The sequence below is a fragment of the Hesperophylax consimilis genome, chromosome 14, assembly GCF_061612785.1.
Source record: "Hesperophylax consimilis isolate HC1 chromosome 14, BYU_Hcon_1.0, whole genome shotgun sequence".
Classification (NCBI taxonomy): Eukaryota; Metazoa; Arthropoda; class Insecta; order Trichoptera; family Limnephilidae; genus Hesperophylax; species Hesperophylax consimilis.
Window position 1 is genome coordinate 20,495,712 of NC_142849.1, and position 19,482 is coordinate 20,515,193.

Consider the following 19,482-nt stretch of genomic DNA (forward strand, 5'->3'; position numbering starts at 1 on the left):
ATGTATTCTTTGATAGCACTTCTTTCTCTTTGTGATATTTTCAAGAACCTTTTTTTCTTTGAAATATCCATTTAACTGTAAAAATATAAGCAGTTGTTGGCATACTGTTTTTTAATGTTTTTCAATTTTTTTATAAGAAAAAATTGTCTTGATATCTCGAGAGAAGCCGGGTAGGAACTACGCGTCTAAGAAGTATATTATGTATTAGATTATATTTAATTTATTATGGTGTCATTTCTGAATAAATAATACATCAATTTCATAACCTTAGCATTTGTTTTAATATAATTAGTTTTTTTGAATTGCAGATGAGTGCTTATTGAAAAATATTTATTTTTGTATTGTAAAATAACATTCTCAATGCAAGAATATTCCAGAAGGCCGGCGATCTATTATATCCAAGGCTAATGATATTGGATGATATTTAATTACGTATGTAGTAGTCCCAGAGAGAGGTCGTTCGTAACGTTAACGTTCTAGTATCTTTTGTATTTTTCGTTTTCATACAAGACTTGTGAGAAGTAAGAGGATGATCTTCGATCACGTTCGTACGATCTACTATAAATAATAAAAGATACAAAATATTGTTACTGGTGGTTTAGTTATTTTAATTGAATTTTTGCACTTGACCTTTTTGAACTTTTGCATAACGATTATAAATTAAATTGAAAATAACAGTTTAGCATAGGTAAAACATATTTTTAAAATGAATGATTTTAATTCCTGTGTCGGATTGAGCAGCTTAACAATTATGTTCAATCAAATAAGTACATCACATAACACATACACAAATAGATCACATAGAAAGGTGATTCACGAGAGAAACCACGACGTGGGGAATCCAAAATCACCACTCTCAGCCAGTATGGTATTTTTTGCTTTTTTTTTATTTTCTTGAATAGATTCAACGAACTTATAGTTTTTTTTTGTATATTCACCGAGTATATTATAAAGCAACAGAGCTTTATAAGAAAAACTCCCTTGTCCAAAGGATGGTATTCTGGTGTTCACCGGCTGATACATTAAAGAAGAACCAAATCTATTGTTGCGCACTTATTGTGATCTTTGGGCAGTATCAATGTTATTTATTTATTTATGTTATTATCGATTCCATGATATTTCATCAAAATGAAAATTCAACACACCTTTAAAAAGTGGTATGGAGTCGTTAAAAGTGATGAAACAAAAACAAGGTTTAATAGTTTCCTATGTAACCTATTTAACCTAGTTTTTGTTTCATCACTTCTCATGACTTTATATGACTTTTTGTAGGTATGTTGAATTGTCATTTTGATGACATACCCGGTCACCGTTATTATCACTTTAATTGAATCTTGAAATGTTTATACGAGTAATAAATAATAAAAATTTAAAAAAGATATTGTGAATACTTAAGGATTTGCGTAAATTATGATTACTCGTTATTTACATTAATTAAAACGAGCTAAACTAATTTGCCTGTTAATGTGTCACAATTTAAATCGAAAATATCAGCGACATCTATGTGTTTGTATAGTAAATATATTTTTTTAATTTTACTATTCAAATGTAAAAGTTGCTAAAAAGGGCGTTAAAAAGACAAATAATTATATTGTGTAAATTGTTATTCTTGAGAAACGTTTTTTTTTCATTCAAACAGCTGAAAAAACCTAAAAATCGCTAATTCCTGAAATTCGGAAGAAAAGTCACGACACCACAGACATAGGAATTAATAGACGAGAAGATAATGGCGAGAGGTAAAATCAACTGTTGAAGAACGAAGGGGGTTAAGCTGACTGTGATTCGTCAATAAATCAATCTGACAGTAAATAGGCATCTCGCATTATAATATCACCATTTAGTTCTTAAAAGTGAAATCTGCTTTTGAATGAATAGACATTTTTACATGGGAGCGCAAATTACTCGCCACGTTATGAACTAATTTGCGAAGTCCAAATTCGGCAAAGTAAATTTCTTCTGTTTGCAGAGTCGTAGTTAGTTTCAGAGTATTTAGTTAAGACACTTTTACAAATGTTTCATAATTTACTTACCCCAGTAAACAACGATGAGCACACTTGAGAATCGCTACATTGTGATGTGATAGTATATGTTTCTAAAACTGATCCATATAATACGGTGTGAATAAGCTTAAAATAAAGTAAAATAATGCTTACTTATGGAATGTAATACGACAATTGGGTTTATTCTCTTTTTCACATCTATTTTTACAAGTTTTCATATCACGAGTCAACATTTTGCCGTGTTATTTCGTAAAATGAACCGATGATGCCTCGACCATAGTTCGCACAAGAATGATGACGTCACGTTTTCAAATTTCACTTGAGGCCATACGCGAGCCCAGCCGGCTCCAATGGAACCGGTATGGGGAGTGGGGATAATACGCTTTTAATCACTTAGGGCAGGTCTACTAATATTCATATGTCTATGCACGACACGCTATTGCTGCTTAGCAGTAGCACCATTTTAAATGACCGTCAAACCAGAGTTAGTTTAGTACTTTATTCGATTTGGTTGAAGAATTTATTGCAATCCGACTTGCAACATGTGCTTTGATTAATACTGCTCTCAATATGCATGTACAGTTCTTGCAATATTCTCCAACGGCCGCGGCTACGTGCTAAACAGTTAAAGCAATATCGATTCCCAATGGTGGCCTGTTTTACGGTCACCTTGTAGAAACAATCAAATGACGTTTTGACCCAGTCAACTAACCGATGCAGCAACTGGAGCACTTATTAAAAAAATCGCATTATAATAATGCACTAAAAATGCGCATGAATAATTCAGCGCACTCACTTTCTACCCGGTGGTTTAATTTCCACACTGCTGCTAAGGCGTGTGTGATTTATATATTTTTATGCGGCCACTGTTGTGGCGACAAGCTATTGTTTGGGACAGTTTTAGCTCCCGGCGAATGAAAGTGCATTGTTCAAATGTGCATATAGCTACCACTGCACACATTGAGTCAGATGCTTGCGCAAGAGGCAAAAGTTCGAGAATAATAATTTAATCACCATTATTATAACTGCAGATTTTAATTGGGCGTCGTTCTGCCTAATTAAGTCTTGCAACAAAGAAAAGCTTTTGGTCTTCTCATCTCTTTCATATCCAAGACAACATTCCATATAATTACTATTTTTTGCAAAAAGCATTCGGAAAATCGACCCCTTCTCAGAGTGTGCCATATATCTCTATCTATTTATGTGTGATAAAAAATATAAAGAAAAGTGTCCCGGCCGCCGTGACTTAGTTTCTTTATACATCTACCGTTTTATTCCGATTAATGAAATTTTGTCTTACCCGTTTCCCGCCTTCTAAGGCAGAATTATGATATTACTTGATAACATTTTTCACATTTGTTCAAAATAAGAATAAAATGTCTGTCTACATCTGTTTTATAAAAAGTCCCGGGACTGTAACAGTTAATTTGCGTTTACCATAAGCAAATAACATTTGAGAAGTTTGGGTCCGCCAGTTTATGAAGCTCCCATCGTCGGGTATAGGATTCCTTCCAGCCATTCCAATGTTTCCTATTTTGGTCGAAGGCCTGCCATTTTAGCCTTCTGTGTCTTTGTAAATCATCGTTCCATCTTTTATGCGGTCTTTATAATGGACTTTTTTTATTTGGGTTGCACCGTTTTAGTTCACCCATTATTTTTGCAAATCTGCGACGCAGGAATGGTCTCTATGCCATCCATGAATTTGTTGTATGGTGTAGTGTAGTTTATTTACACCTCCAATATTTCTCTCCGTAGCCCGTTTGGCTTCGTCAAGACTTGCACAAAAGTTTTCATATCTTGAGGTTTTGTTATGTAACTTCACTCTACAGAACCACGTTCAATTATAATGCTTGCATTGTGTTATGGGTCAAGTTATGTGGATTTTTTTGTCTCATTTAACCTCACGTGTGATTGATTGAGAGTGTATTGATGCAATTAACTGTTTGTATTGCACAATTTCAAATTACGAGTCACATGCAACTAAAACATTTATTGAACTACCTTCCTTCTGCCACTTAATTCCTTTTCATCAATTGATTATTTGGATCACGTTAACCCTAGATTTTTTTTAATAAGTTTTAAATTTTGTTTTATACTGCTTATTTTGGCATTGGATTTTTTTAATCTGATTAGCAATACCGCACAGAAAATCAAAACAATAAACCAATCTAAAACACGCTCTATCGAGATTCCTGAAAGTAACCCTCCTGCTTCAAGTGAATTATAGTTATACAGGGTGTATCGGCACGTACCTGACAAACTTTAACCAGCTATTCCTTAGCACATTTGGACTAAAAAATGTTATGGGCACTTTGCTGTCCGGTAACATTTTTTTTTAAATAAAAAATTTCTTATTCATATTTTCACCAAATGTCACCAATGTTTTATCCTTTGTCAATGTTTGAAAACCCATCTGGCCATATTTTATTCGAGTTTCGTTGAATAATGTACGAACGTACCTACATTGGCGCGCTTTTACAATCACAACGAAATGGGATGGCACCATTCGTCTCATTTTCAACTATTATTATTTAGTGTGTATGAAAGAGCGAGGACGCTTTTTGACACACTTGCTAATAACAGCTGTTGAACACGAGAAACAATGCCAATGTCAGTGATGGAGTGTGGATTTTTAATATTTTTTTTTTTTAATTGAATAAAAATGTTACCTCACAGCAAAGTGCCCATACCATTTTTTACTCCAAATGTGCTAAGGAATAGCTGTATAAAGTTTTTCGGGCACGTGCCGACACACTCTATATATTTGATACAAATGATTGCTCAGCTATAGATCTAGCATAACGCTGATCTCTTTTTAAATACAACTGATGTAATATGCATTGGAGTGAATATCAATCAGATCGTCATTAAAAATTAAAATTAATTTAACGTCCTCCGTTGTCGATGGGGTACGACTTTTGACGAATCTGAAAGTCGCAGGCTCAAATCCCGGCACATTTTTTTTACTAATCTTTTGTTTCATAACTACGCCTTACTACGCACCAGAATTGGGATGCCATAATCTCACTAACTCCAGCATTTATGAGCAGTTGGGACACTTAATTAAATTGATAAATTATTGTCAAGAATCCTTATAATAAAAGATAATTTATTTCTCGACAGACTGCTTATTCTAAATTCAAACCATATGATTTTAAAATAAACTTTAAATTTAGGTTCTTTCGTGCTTTTTCTATCAAATTAAATTGCTTACCTGATTAAACGTTTTCCAGTGTATTTCACCGGAAAACATTTTACATTTTTTCACACTCAATCCTAGTAGTAATTAATTATCACCGCACGGGTTGGTGTTAATTGCGACACCTACAAAAAAATATATGATCGAGAGTATTAATGTTTTGGTTTATTTTAAATTCCCAGTACTTAGCGTGATGGAAATTGGCTTGTTAACAACAACAAGGACGGGTTGTTTCGGAGAATTTGAACAATTCATCAAATTTCCACGTTCATTTTCAAGTTCTGTGAAAGATTTTTTCAAGTTCTGTTTTTATTTCAGTTTTGTCAAGCAACTAGCCTACAATGATATAATAACAGAACTTGAATAGGACTTTCACAGAACCCGAAAATGAACGTTGAAATTTGATGAATTGTTCAAATTCTCCGACACAACCCGTCCTAAGTGGGTGCACGAATTCTTCAAGGACCTTTGACAAATAATTATTCACCCTGATTTTTAAACAAACACAAATTTCCGAGATTTTCTCACCAATTTAGTTTTGTGCCGTGGCCTGAGTTTTAATATCGTACAATGCTTGCCTGTGTCCTAATGATTGTTTCGTGTAGCGTGGTTTGTTTGCATTAATTCTTAGTACCTAATTATTTTAATTACTTGCTTGCTAATGCTTTTTTTCTTATTTTTGTTCTGTATTTTTGCAGATATTCTTTTCGGACTCTCGGAACTCAGTCAGACAACAACACGGCCCAAAAGGTATGTATCAAATAAAATTCTAATAATACAAAAGATGATAATCCCATTTTTTAGTAGATGATGAGGACTAATAAACAATGGAATGAACTTTTTGATATCTACACGGAGAAAACATACTGATATAAAATATTACTTATCTATTAAAAATCTGGTCGAATTATTCGTATTCCTATTAAAAACGGGACTGCAGGCCTTTAACGAATTAATCGACAAATTTCCTAATAAACATCAGTAAAACACGGATGTCGGAACAAGTGCTTATAACAATTCTAATATTTTCGCATTGCGTCACTATATTAGGATAAGCGCAGCTGCGTGAACACGTGTTCCGATATATTCTTAATGTACCAATATTTTATTAAGAAATGGCTTGCCATCACTGTGTTCTGGCGAACTGTGTTTTGGTTAGAGGGTTTTTAGCGATTTATAAGGTTCAACTTCAAGGTTTGGATAGGGTATTTTCAGCGAAAATTTGGTGTCCCAAGTGGTTGTGCCACCATGGTGGGTGTCGTGGTGTTATAGGGCCCTTTAAGCTTTAACCCTTAACGGTTTTGTGGTATCCCTGTGAGCACACATAGAAAATAATTATTTCCTAGAGGAGCAGTGTGCTTTTTAAAATATCACACATTTATTGAAGTAACTGATACTGCCATCTATTGGCCGCTGCCAAAAACTTCCTTCAAAATTTGAATATCATCGTTTTTATCGACATTTTTGTCATTCATCGAGAGATTTTTTGACAGTCGGATGTTAGAAGAGTTCAGTGCTACAAAAAACCTCTTTTTTGTGCAGATATTAAGGTAATAATCCAATTTTCTATTAAAATACAATGTGCTATTGTGATTATTTTAAGAATTATATCGAAATATGTAAATTACCATTCGTGGTTTGAATTTTTCATGTGTTACTTCAAGTGTACCACAGCTCCACTAGGGAAATCTGCACTGACCGTAAATTAATTTTTTGTGTTACCGCATTTTGCTAGTAAAAGTTATTTTGATGTTCTTCCAGATGGAAAGGCTGAGCGATTTTGAAATAAATGCATATGTCATAGATTTACCGTCAGATCCCGAATCTGAAGTTGAAGATTTGAGTGAAGATGAATTAAATCCAGAAGAAATCTTTAATCCTACAGAAATCGAAGATTTGGATGACGATTTCTGCGAAGATGATAATGCACCTCTGTCGTCATTACTTACGGTTCAAACAAATATACCTGAGAATTATGAATGGGTGAGGAATATTGACAAAATTAAGAACATTGAACCATTTACTGAGGAAACAGGTGTACAAATTTCAAGGCTTGTTGGAAAATCCCCAGTAGAGATATTTTCAAGTCTCTTCACAAATGATTTGTTTGAACACATTGTATATCAAACAAATTTATACGCAGCAGAACAATATGGCACCAACTATACCCCTATTACTACTGAAGAATTAAAGTTGTTCCTAGGTATCAACATTCTAATGGGTATAAAACGATCACCCAGTTATAAAGACTATTGGTCATCGAACGATGCTATGAGAGACAACTTTATAGCAAAGACCATGTCACTAAGGCGATTTAGCTGGCTTTTAGGAAATATTCATCTCAATGATAATACTCGAATGCCAGAAAAAGGAAGTGTTAATTTTGATAAATTATACAAAGTTCGTCCATTTCTAGAAACCTTATCACAATCATATGATGAATGTATGTTACCCACTCAACATCAAGCTATAGATGAGAGTATGATTAAATTTAAAGGAAAAATATCTTTCAAACAATATATGCCAAAAAAACCCATCAAACGTGGTTATAAAATCTGGGTGAGGGCAGACCAAACAGGATATATTTTTGAATTTGAGATATATACAGGAAAAATTGAAAACAAAGTCGAAAAAGATTTAGGAGGTCGAGTAATAAAGCAGTTGACAAAAAAGTTGATCGATAAAAATTACATTGTGTTCTTCGATAATTATTTTTCTTCTGTGCCGCTAATGACAGAGCTAAGCAAATATAATATTCACGCTTGTGGAACTATCAGAGGAGACCGCTTACATTTGCCCATAAAAAAGAAAAATATGCGAATTGAGAAAGAGGGTAATATATATCTGGAAGAAGATAAAAATATGAAAAGAGGTGACTGGGATTATGCAACGAGCGATAACATTTCTGTCACAAAATGGATGGACAAGCGAAGCTGTGTATTGATTTCAAACTTTTTAGATCCTTCAATAATTGGCACTGTGGTGAGAAAAAATAAAGATGGTTCGAATTCGACCATTACATATCCCGAGGTTGTCAAAAAATACAATACCCATATGGGCTATGTGGATAAAGCGGATCAACTCAAGTCTTATTATGAGATCTCTCGGAAGAGTAAGAAGTGGTGGCACCGCATATTCTTTCATTTCCTGGATGTAACTGTTGTTAATTCTTATATTATTCATGGGAAACTACATGACCAAGAAATGGTGCATAAGCAATTCCGATTGACGATTGCAGAAGGTTTGATGGGAACAGGCCAACTTCAACTTCGGAAAAGTCGGCAGTCTGTAGAGTTGATACCCCGGTACAAGCCTTTTGTGCCAAAAGAAAGGCGTTTGGCAAATGCACAACATTTACCAGTAAGAGGAAATGTTCGCAGGTGTGCCAATTGCAGTACCAGAGCAGTTCCACGCAGATCGAAATGGGAATGCTCTACCTGCAAAGTAGGTTTATGCCTATCGGAGCTGCGAAACTGCTTCAACGATTATCATAAAAAATAATTTTCATATATGAAACAGTTTTCTCATTCTTATTTACCATTAATTATTATTTTAAACAATTATTGTTATTTTTCTCAGTTGAAAAAAAAAGTGCTACTGGAGCAGTGGTACTCTGGAATGACCACACCAAGTTTTTTAATAAATCTTTCAAATAATAACTCATATTTTTTTTATTATTTTTCCTCATTTATTAACATCAAAATGAACCTATATATGCAAAAAAAAAATTGGAATTGAAAGAAAAGGTTCAATGTTCCGGTAAGGGTTAAGGCTTATCGCATTTTGATCAAACGCTGCAATGGGCCGAGAATCTGCGTTTATGCAGACCGTTTAATCACGTTTAATAAGGAATCGAAATATCTTTACCATTGGATTTGATCGTCAGTCAAATGTGACGAGGTTTGAAACATCCCATGTAGGTAGGTAATAGTGTGTACACAGTACACACTATTTCACTCAAAGCAATAAAGATATACGATACACGTGTATCCAATTTAACGATGACTAACCCTTGTGATTAGCATGTTTGACTTCTTTTGGCTTCAAAATATGACGTACATCAAATCTAATTTATAAAAACTCCTAAAATTTGTGAAACGTGTGATAAATTTTCTTCAATTTATCGTCATACCTAATTAAAAAAGCAATTTTATCATGTTTTAAAATAAATAATAAATAGATCTGGTATTTTATTGCATTCTAAAATCACATTTTATATATTATAACTACTAGAGGCTTTACTAATAAATTTTGATTTTTTAATTTTACAAAACTGGTAAACAACCGTTTACCATACATAAATGTCACAGTTGTGTAAAATTTAAAACACGTTTATTTGTAATGGGGTAGGTATTTTACATGACATTCTTTCTTGCCGTGCAATTCAACGTTTTAAAATTTATTGCTCATGTTACTTAATATTATGTTTAATTTCAGATTTAAATATGTGTTTTTTTTCGATGTCAATTAATTAAAGACTGAAACTTTTGCTACAAAAAGATATTTAAAAAAAATTGGCCATAACAAATAAGTATAAAATACTGTTTATTTTTTGGAATAACTTAATGAGTAAAACCTCAAATCGTAATATTTAATTATTGAAGACAATATTAGCGATTCCTAAGCGAAAAACTGAAACAGAAAAAGATACGGTCACATCTAGGACTTGAACACAGGACCCTTGCCTTGCCGGGGCACTATTTTTTTGCTTTTGAAACCACGGCTTCTAAAGAAAATTAATTTCCAACCTTATACATTTGAATGTAAATAACGACTAACTATTAAAGGTAAAAACACATTGGGCCCACGTACGCAATGTACGCAACACATCTTACAATCCATTCATTTTCTCTGAAAATAGATGCTTTAGAAACACACATGTCATGCGCACTCCCACACAATCCTACGCTCCCCATGCAACGCCGATCTGCAGTGGTGAAATGCCTTCCATCGAGTTGAGTTGATGAAGGTGGTTTGTTTTAGCGTTTTGCGTTTACTGACATTTACTGTATCTTTCGTTGTTAAAATAGGAGATAAACAATTAATAGATTTAGTAGGAATCCATTGAACATCCTGATTGTTTAGTATTGAAACAGTTTTAGATAATACCTACTATTTTTCCCATCATATACCTACTATCATCCATTTCCTTCCTTAAAAGCAGCCTTACCCACATTTGGAAAGAAGAAGATGATTTTTTGCATTGTAAATTGTCGCAAGTCAATATTCGTTTTCGTGTCGTGTAACAAGAAGGTGTAATCGTCGTGTCCTCGTCGTATATTCACATGCTTTGTGCTCTGTTTGCAAATATCAAAATCATACAAAGATTATCTCGTTGTGGAGGAAATTTCACCCTGTGAACAGTGCAAGATTCGTCGAGAGCCCTACTGCAAGAATTCATGGGAATTCAAGGTAGGCGATTTCCATCATTCCACATTTCTCGTGATTTATCCAACCCAATTGAATGAGATTTACACTGTCGTTTTCTTGTGGATTTGATTTACAGTTCATTTCCGTGTAATAGAACACGTTACACTGATACTACGATTCAAATTTGCTTTGCGTGGGTAGGACAAGTGATTACGTCAGCCTGGGAACGTAGTAATGCATACATTGCGTATGTTTGCGCAGTGTGTGTCTTACCTTAAACGCCACGCTATTTTCCTCAGACGTACAGAGATATCATGTATCGCCATACAACGGTACAACTCTTATTCATTCATTATCAAATTATGAATCATTTTATTTATCTCTTATTAATTAATATCTACATCCTCTCACACGCACTTTACTGTTTTCCTATCTCTTAAAATGACCAGACTCAACTTTTTGGCTTACGTTATCGTCGTACCAAGTACCAAGTCTTTTAGGAAATCTCCCGACCTTATCAACCACCACTTACGCGTTATTTATAATAATATATTCTCCTTGCCTTTTTATTCCGGATGATGGTTCATCTTATTTATTACATCTGTGAAGTAATCGTGTGATGAGTTCGATAGATCGAGTCTATATTAAATAATGCTAGGTGCACATAGGAAAATGAGATATGAATGATTTATTGAAATACTGTTAAAACGTGATTGCAATCCATTTTCTAATATATATTTTTTGCGCATTACAGATTGATGCAATCCTATTAACATGAAATAACAAAAATATACAAAATATAACAAAAATATACAAAGCTTTGAATGAAATATTTTTCAATTTTTTTGTATTTTGGCATTCAAAGAACCAAACTAAATAAAACCCCATATTTCTGCACTTAAAAATTTAGTTTTAAAATAGCTAGTTAATGACACGGACGTGTCGAAACCGGTCGCTAATTAATAAAATTTATACGTAACAAATGTACATTTTGAATAATAAAACTCATTAAAAACAAAAAAGAAATATTTTACAATAACCGATTTTTTAGAGTTCTTGCCCAAAATGACTTTTGAAATCTTCAAGGCCAGCGTTAAAAATGTCAAGAGACTTAGAGGTATCATTCTATGCTATGCTGGGCCATAACGTCCGTTCTTCCGTGTGGAATACAGAGCAAGTCGTGGCGTCGACCCTGACGGTAGTTGTTCGGTACAAACAATTTATAGCATTCCAAGAGGTATAGGCTGTCAATGTAAGTTCATGATTTTAAAAGCTGTTACTTGAAGGGTCCCATTTCTCCTAGATTGGAGACTTTCGTAGTGCGTTTCGGAGAGCAAATCTATGTGATGCATAAATCGTGGGTATTCACCGCGATTGCGTTCTCATACAAAGATATGTTATTTTTTTTTTTTTAATTTGTTCTAATAATTCTATGTATTTTTGCTGGTATGGGGCCTAGACAGCAGAAGCGTATTCTAATTTAGATCGTATAAGGCAGTTGAACATCGATGTCATTGCTTCGGGCTTGGAGAATTATCAGTCCATTCAGAATATATTGTAACACGTGTTCATGCAGCTGCGCTTATCCTGATAAATATGATGACGAAATGCCACAATATTACAATTTGTATGAACACGTGTTCCGACATCCTAATAACATATTTGTGTACCGACGTGTTGTTAGGAAGCCTGTCAAATAATTTGCTATAGGCCTGCAGTTCCGTTTTTAACCGGAATAGGAATAATATTACCAGATTTTTAATAAATTATCAATACTTTAAATCAGCAAGTTTTCTCTGTGTGCCTACAAAAATGTCGCAAGTTACATACATACTTAAGATTATGTCAAAAGTTGCTTATCTTGAGATTGATATCGTTTCATGCACAGGCATTTAATTTCTAATATACACGATGAATGCTATATTGCTAAAACGGTTTCGTCATCAGTGGCCATGGGATTATTATAATATCCCGCTAATTTACCGACAGTTTTATTTGCCACGGATATTTATGTTCTACCAGAAATCTCTCGATGTGTATTTTTAATTTGAGATTAATAATGTATTAATATAACTCTGAAAAAAAAAGTTATTATGAATGAATAATTCTTCATTTCATTTCATTCGGTGAATTCTCAATCAAAAGAGACGCTTTGTATAGGGTCTAGGCTAAACCGCATATACGGGGTGTACCAAAAAATGTATACACATTTTGTGTGATTATAAAATCAGTTTATATTTAGAAGTATGTACAAATTGAAGAAGACAGATGTAGATTTGTTTTATTCAGCGCGAATTTTCAAATTTTTAACCAAACGTTTGTCCAAATATTAGCAATGGAATCGCAAACGTGGCGAATAATTTCATTGGGAATTTCGTTCTTTATCATTTTCCCCCTTCAATTGATCGACTGTTGCCGGTTTTGACAGATAAACCTTATCTTTGACGAGTACCCACAAAAAAAATCCAGCCTCGTGAGGTCTGGAGAGTACGGGGCCATTCGATGGCACCTCTTTGCCCAATCAATCCATCTGTTCGTAATTCACGTTTTTCAAAGTCTATTCTAATATCAGCTATTATTTTAAATTAGTTGTACTTGAAAAAAAATAAAAAGAATACGGTATTGAAGTATGTATACATTTTTTGGGAGATCCTGTATTTCATAATTTCCTAGAATTGTCCAGATGTGTTTCAAGCGTAGGAGACATTGATAGGAAATTGATACATTGCAGTTGAGTGAAGTGTCAGTCATTATTCTATGGCTAGTGATCAGAATATATTGTATTATCATAATGTGTACAATAAATATAACGTTCGCTTCCGATCTGTTTATTTTTACTGTAACGTGTTTTAAAATCTAGTGCTAATTTAATGGTACACGGAGAAAAATGATCATGTTAAAAAGTGATAGCATGCTACTTTACTGATAAAATATTAGTCATTCAGAATATATCGAGAACACACGTTCTTTTCCTAATAAATATCATGATGGAATGCGAATGCGAAATACAACAGTTTAGAAGTTATTGCTACTTTCATTTGAAAGAAAGAACATTAGATTTCGGAGGGCGTGTTTCATATAAAATGAAAAATCGTACACTGTGTACCAAAAATATAACATTTTAATGAATTAAAACAAAATTACATAAAATTTATACGGTGAAAAAAAAATTCCTTCATAACTTACATAAAAAAAATCAATAGAAAAATCTCGGTCGACATTGAATACAAAAACCACTTTTCAAATAATACCACCTGATAAAATAAACTATCGCCTGAACTAGTAGCTAAAATCCAATAAATAAAAAAAATAGCGCGCAACGCCATTTATACCAGCATAATATTAAATAGTATATGAGAACCGCCAATTTTTATTCGTTAGTTAGCGAGAAAAATTATTCTGAAATCTATGTATTTTCAAATGTAGACACGTTATGAAAGTGTTAAAATTAGATCATTGTTTCCGATTTATGATCTGTTTATATTAGTTCTATTTAAAGCATCATTTAAAAAATATAAGATTCCTGTGACACCCCTTTGTAAAGCTTTTCTCATTGTTTCCACTCATGTAATATAATATCTTTAACGTTATATGTATAAGGATGTGGAATTGAAATGTGGAAATCTCGAAACGATATATTGAAATCCTATTTTTTCAAATGTTATTTGGAAAACGAGTCATAAGTAGGTACAAACTCTGTTCTGATAGCCGTCCTAATTATCTCCCAATACCAAACTTTGTACATCCAGAGATGATGGGCTTTTTTAATCTTTTCATGTATTTTGAATGTAAAACATCTTGTATTAGGTCTGTTTATTTTTGAGCCCGTACTTTTTAATGTATTTTCCTGATTTTGTTTTTATGCATTTCTATAGTCCATCATTGAGGATACTTTTTTTAACTTTTTGACACCAACAGTACATAAATGAAATGAGTGATTATAATAATTCATAAAGTCTTATAAGACAATTTTTTTTGTGACATATCTGTAAAGTGATTCTTCATATGTTGTGTCTGTATGTTGCTTCTGTGAAATATTTTGTAAATGTTTTCTTCATACATTGTGTCTGCACATTGGGTTGGGTTGGGTCTAATTTTTCTGTACAAAACTCTTATTTATTTTTTTACTCTTCTATTTCAAAACTACCAATTGGCGATCCCTTAATGAGTTTGATAACTCATGGGAGTGCAACATCGTTTGTTGTATGTTAAAAAAAAAAAAAATTATTACGAACTCCAGAATGCAAGTCGCATCCCGGTAAGGGTTTTTTTTATACACTTGTAATTTCATATTATGATACCTATATGCTTTCTCTATCATTCAGCTCTGATCCAAATCTCTACCCAATAGATTCTTCCCTCTTTGAATTTCTCTAGACTTGAATTAGTAAAATAATCTCGTTCGTTACCGTCTTTAGCTATTTACTCCGACTTAAATTCGCCGTAATTCATGGTAGACCACAATAACAAGGGGACGTACAATAAGAGTACGGAGAATTACTTACTAAACATGGCTTCTTACGAACTAAGTAGGGGGGAGGGTAGCTACTTTTTTATACACACAATCTCATACGTTACTTGCGGTCAATGAACTTTCCTACTATTGTCAGCTACGCTTGTGCCCATAGACATATGAATATAAGTAGCCCTGCCCTAAGTGATTAAAAGCGTATTATTCCCCACTCCCCATACCGGTTCCATTGGAGCCGGCTGTGCTCGCGTATGGCCTCAAGTGAAATTTGAAAACGTGACGTCATCATTCTTGTGCGAACTATGGTCGAGGCATCATCGGTTCAGTTTACGAAATAACACGGCAAAATGTTGACTTGTACTATGAAAACTTGTAAAAATAGATTTGAAAAAGAGAATAAACCCAATTGTCGTATTACATTCCATATATAAGCATTATTTTACTTTATTTTAAGCATATTCACATCGTATAATATAGATCAGTTTTAGAAACATATAATATCACATCGAGAAACGTCTGGACGCGAAACACAAAGCTGGTTGGTTGCTGGGAAGTAAATTATGAACATTTATAAAAGTGTCTTAACTAAATACTTAAACGAAATATTCGACTCTGAAAATAGAACCGAATTTTTTTGCCGAATTTGGACTTCGCAAATTTGTTCATAACGTGGCGAGTAATTTGCGCTCCCATGTAAAAATGTCTATTCATTCAAAAGCAGATTTTACTTTTAAGAAGTAAATGGTGATATTATAATGCGAGATGCCTATTTACTGTCATATTGATTTATTGACGAATCACAGTCAGCCTTACTCCCTTCGTTCTTCAACAGTTGATTTTACCCCTCGCCATTATCTTCTCGTCTATTAATTCCTATGTCTGTGCTTGTGCCTAATGTAATATCATATTATTTTGTATTTTTATCACAATTCACGGATGTTCGTACGATGCAAGTGTTGGCGAACTGGTTATATAATATTTTTTCCATTATTTCTGGCTTTCAACCTTCAAGGGTGTTCTTGGCCATCATTTAAAATTATTGAGAAATGAAAGGTGAATTTAAGTATTAATTTTATTTAAATAGGCAAATTTCAAAATAATAATGAAAATCGGAGTCGAGTTCAGACTTAGAAGAGATCAGATGTTGAATGGAGGGGAGGCAATTTTAGATAAGGTTTGATAGAAGAGAGGATATTTGTTTAGAAAGGGACAACCAAAAAATATGTGATCTAAAGTTCCCACTTCTAGACCACAGACTGTACAATCTGGGGAGTCAACGACGTGAATTTTAAAAAGATGGGAAGGAACGGAACAATGTCCGATCCTCATTCGAATGTGTGAAGAAATTTATTTTTTGGAGAAATGAGGGAATTACTGGAACCACGGTTTTGATGGAATAGTCCTTTGTATTGAGGCATAGCAGGCTCCTTTGGATTGACTAGCAATGTGCCAATACTCCGACCAAACATTGCGGGATCTATCTTTGATGATGAAAAAAATGTCAGATAGGGGAATGTGGTTTACGAGGGTAACAACAGGGTTGGACGCTCCTTGTTTTGCCAAGGCATCTGCAATATCATTACCCATGATACCAACATGTCCAGGAATCCAAATCAGAGTTACAGTTTTACCAGAGCTTTGAATGGAGGCTATCATCTCTCGAATAAGGCATACAAAGTGATCATCAGGATGAAGAAGAGGACTGGATTTAAGTTTTTGGAGGGAACTGAGAGAGTCAGAGAGAACAAGGGAATGTTCAAAATTATTTTTGATTATATATTTGAGAGATTCTATTATTGCAATGCACTCGGCTGAAAATATTGAAAATTGATTTGAAATTGAATGAAATATTCTGTCATTAGAATTATTGTGGTAAACGTTAATACCTATACGACCTAGGAGAGTCGGGAGATTTGGATCCATCAGTAAATAAAAGAGAAAAGTTGGGCCATTTAGATGAAATAATTTCATTGAACATATTATTATTGACAGTTCGGGCCGGGGGATTAGAATGAAATATAATCTTAAAAAGGGGTAAAAATAAAATTTTAATTAACTTGTTGATATGCATTAGCACTCTTTTTTAAGCCTTACAAAAATAAAATATGTATTTTGACGGTTGTTTTTCTCAACCAATAGGGTTTGCAATCCCGCGGGATTCCAGCAAAATTCATAGAGATTTTCATGTGCGGGATTTGCGGGATAGCGAGATTGAAAAAAAAACATCAAAAACATGCTGTTTTAATTTGCACATGGCTAGCGAGTTGCGAAGAGTTGCGTTTCTTAAAATATTTATTACCGTTACGTTTTCATCGCCTTATTATAATATTACTAGTACCAAAGATGATTGATCTCAAATGACTGTGCAGGGTCCTATCAGTGACAATTAGATATTTTTAAAAAATGTCTAAGTCTTCTTAAAATACTTGTGTTACCTTTTAATTATCTTTTTTCATTATTACTAGTATTACACATTATTATAGTATTAAAAAGATAATTGATAAGAAAAGTCCTTTTAAATGACTTACTTTGTTACTCTTTGAATGTATTTTTGATAATATACTAGTATCAAAGATAATTGATACCATATAAAACACATTTTATCATTTTTTAAATAATTCATGTGCATAATGATTATATTCGGACATAGATAACTATGTACCTATTTAAAATACTACAAATAAATAAATTTAATCCATCTTAGTAAAAACCCCTCTTATCTTAATTCTATCCCGCAATCCCGCGGGATTCTAAATAAGTGCGGGATTTGTAAACCCTATTATCCACACAAAGATAGAATAAATAATATACCACATTGAATAATTTTGCTCTTTTGTTTCCTGGTTCGGAAGTAATAATAATATTGCCTTATATAGGACCGTTTTTTGTGAATAACGACCCCAAGAACGCGGTACAAATGTGTTTTTTTCCAAGGTTTTATCCTACTACTATAATAATAAGACAATCTTTTAAAACTATCTGTAACTTAAGGCAAACTGATTGCATCAACCAGTTAGTTCACCAGTCAATAACATAAAACTAAATATAAAATGTATTACCAACGAACTTGATATAATAATATTATACAGGAACATACTTAGGAGAAACATAAAACAATTGTTATTTTCACGTATGAATATGGTATCCATATATTTTAACGTACTAGTTTTTCCTCCCCTTCATGTCTAGAGGGTAATATCGTTTTACAAAAATATATTTTGGTGTAGGTACACGTGATTCTCCAAAAGTTCTCTTACCTTTGCTTGTTTATTTTTTTAAAACGATGAACTACCGTAACCTGCTACCGAACATTGACCGGTGTGTTATTTGTGTCCGACACACATAATGTATTACGGTGAAAAATAGGGTGTTAACATTTTACTATAAAATTCTAATTTTTATTATATCGTATGGTAGTCTTGCAGTTTAATATAATGCATAGTTCATTTACCAACAGTACCTATAGAGACGTTCGTCTATTCTGGAAGTTCATATAGGAGAAATTTACATCGATACTGCACGCCCTTTGATCCAGCCGTTTTCCCGATGTAATCATGCATAAAAACACGGACGAAATAATAAGACGTGCGCCCACTTCAACGTGTCGTGCTGAAGTGATACATTTACACTTAATTTATAAATATGACTAGAAATACATACAGTTTATAATAACTGAATCCGGAAGGTTCTTTATAATAATTTTAATATTGATTTATTTGCTGATTATTATTAGTTAATTATAATTCAGTTTGTAAATGACTTGCTTGCGCAATTCTGTCCATCAGTTTAATTAACTTATTTTTTACTCTTATAACGTATTTATTCACTGTATTCATAAAATAACGGTAGCGTGTTCATTATTCATAGCCTTTTAATAACAGCGTCATCGCCATCATCATGAATGTATCTAGAGTATTTGATTTTTCTCTATTTAAGTAAGTGTGTGATAAGATTAGGTGTAGGCCCCGTCAAAAATATGTCACTTATTGAATACTTACCACGTATTGAATACTTACCGCGTATTGAATACTTACCACGTATTGAATGCTTACCACGTATTGAATGCTTGCCAACATATAGAATACTTACCTCGTATTGAATACTTGCCACGTATTGATACTTAACACTAATGATTATTTATTTATTTATTACACGCCCTAGTGGGCTTTTCTTAAAAAAAAAACAATCATTTTGTATCAGAGTAAACACTTAAAAATTATTACAATAAAGAAAAATGTAAACATAATGGCAAAAATGAATCCTCACGCATATAATTGAATTTAAAAGATTCAACAAAACAAAATAGTAGAAGCGGAGAAGTTATATGGGTACATAGGTCTATTTGTGTCTAGAAGAATGAAAGTGATAGAATATATAAAATTTATACTGATTAGTTTTCAAATGAAATATATCACCCAGATCAGAATATTTGTTTCCGAGAT

At 33.2% G+C, this 19,482-nt stretch overlaps 1 long non-coding RNA gene across 1 annotated transcript in view; it reads left to right on the forward strand.

Annotated features, from left to right (window-relative positions):
- Window positions 1–19,482, forward strand: part of LOC149418035 (uncharacterized) — a 145,820-nt gene that overhangs the window by 56,847 nt on the left and 69,491 nt on the right. Inside the window, exon 2 of the long non-coding RNA XR_016303122.1 lies at window positions 5,898–5,949. This is a non-coding gene — a long non-coding RNA (uncharacterized LOC149418035). The remainder of the gene's footprint in view (window positions 1–5,897; window positions 5,950–19,482) is intronic.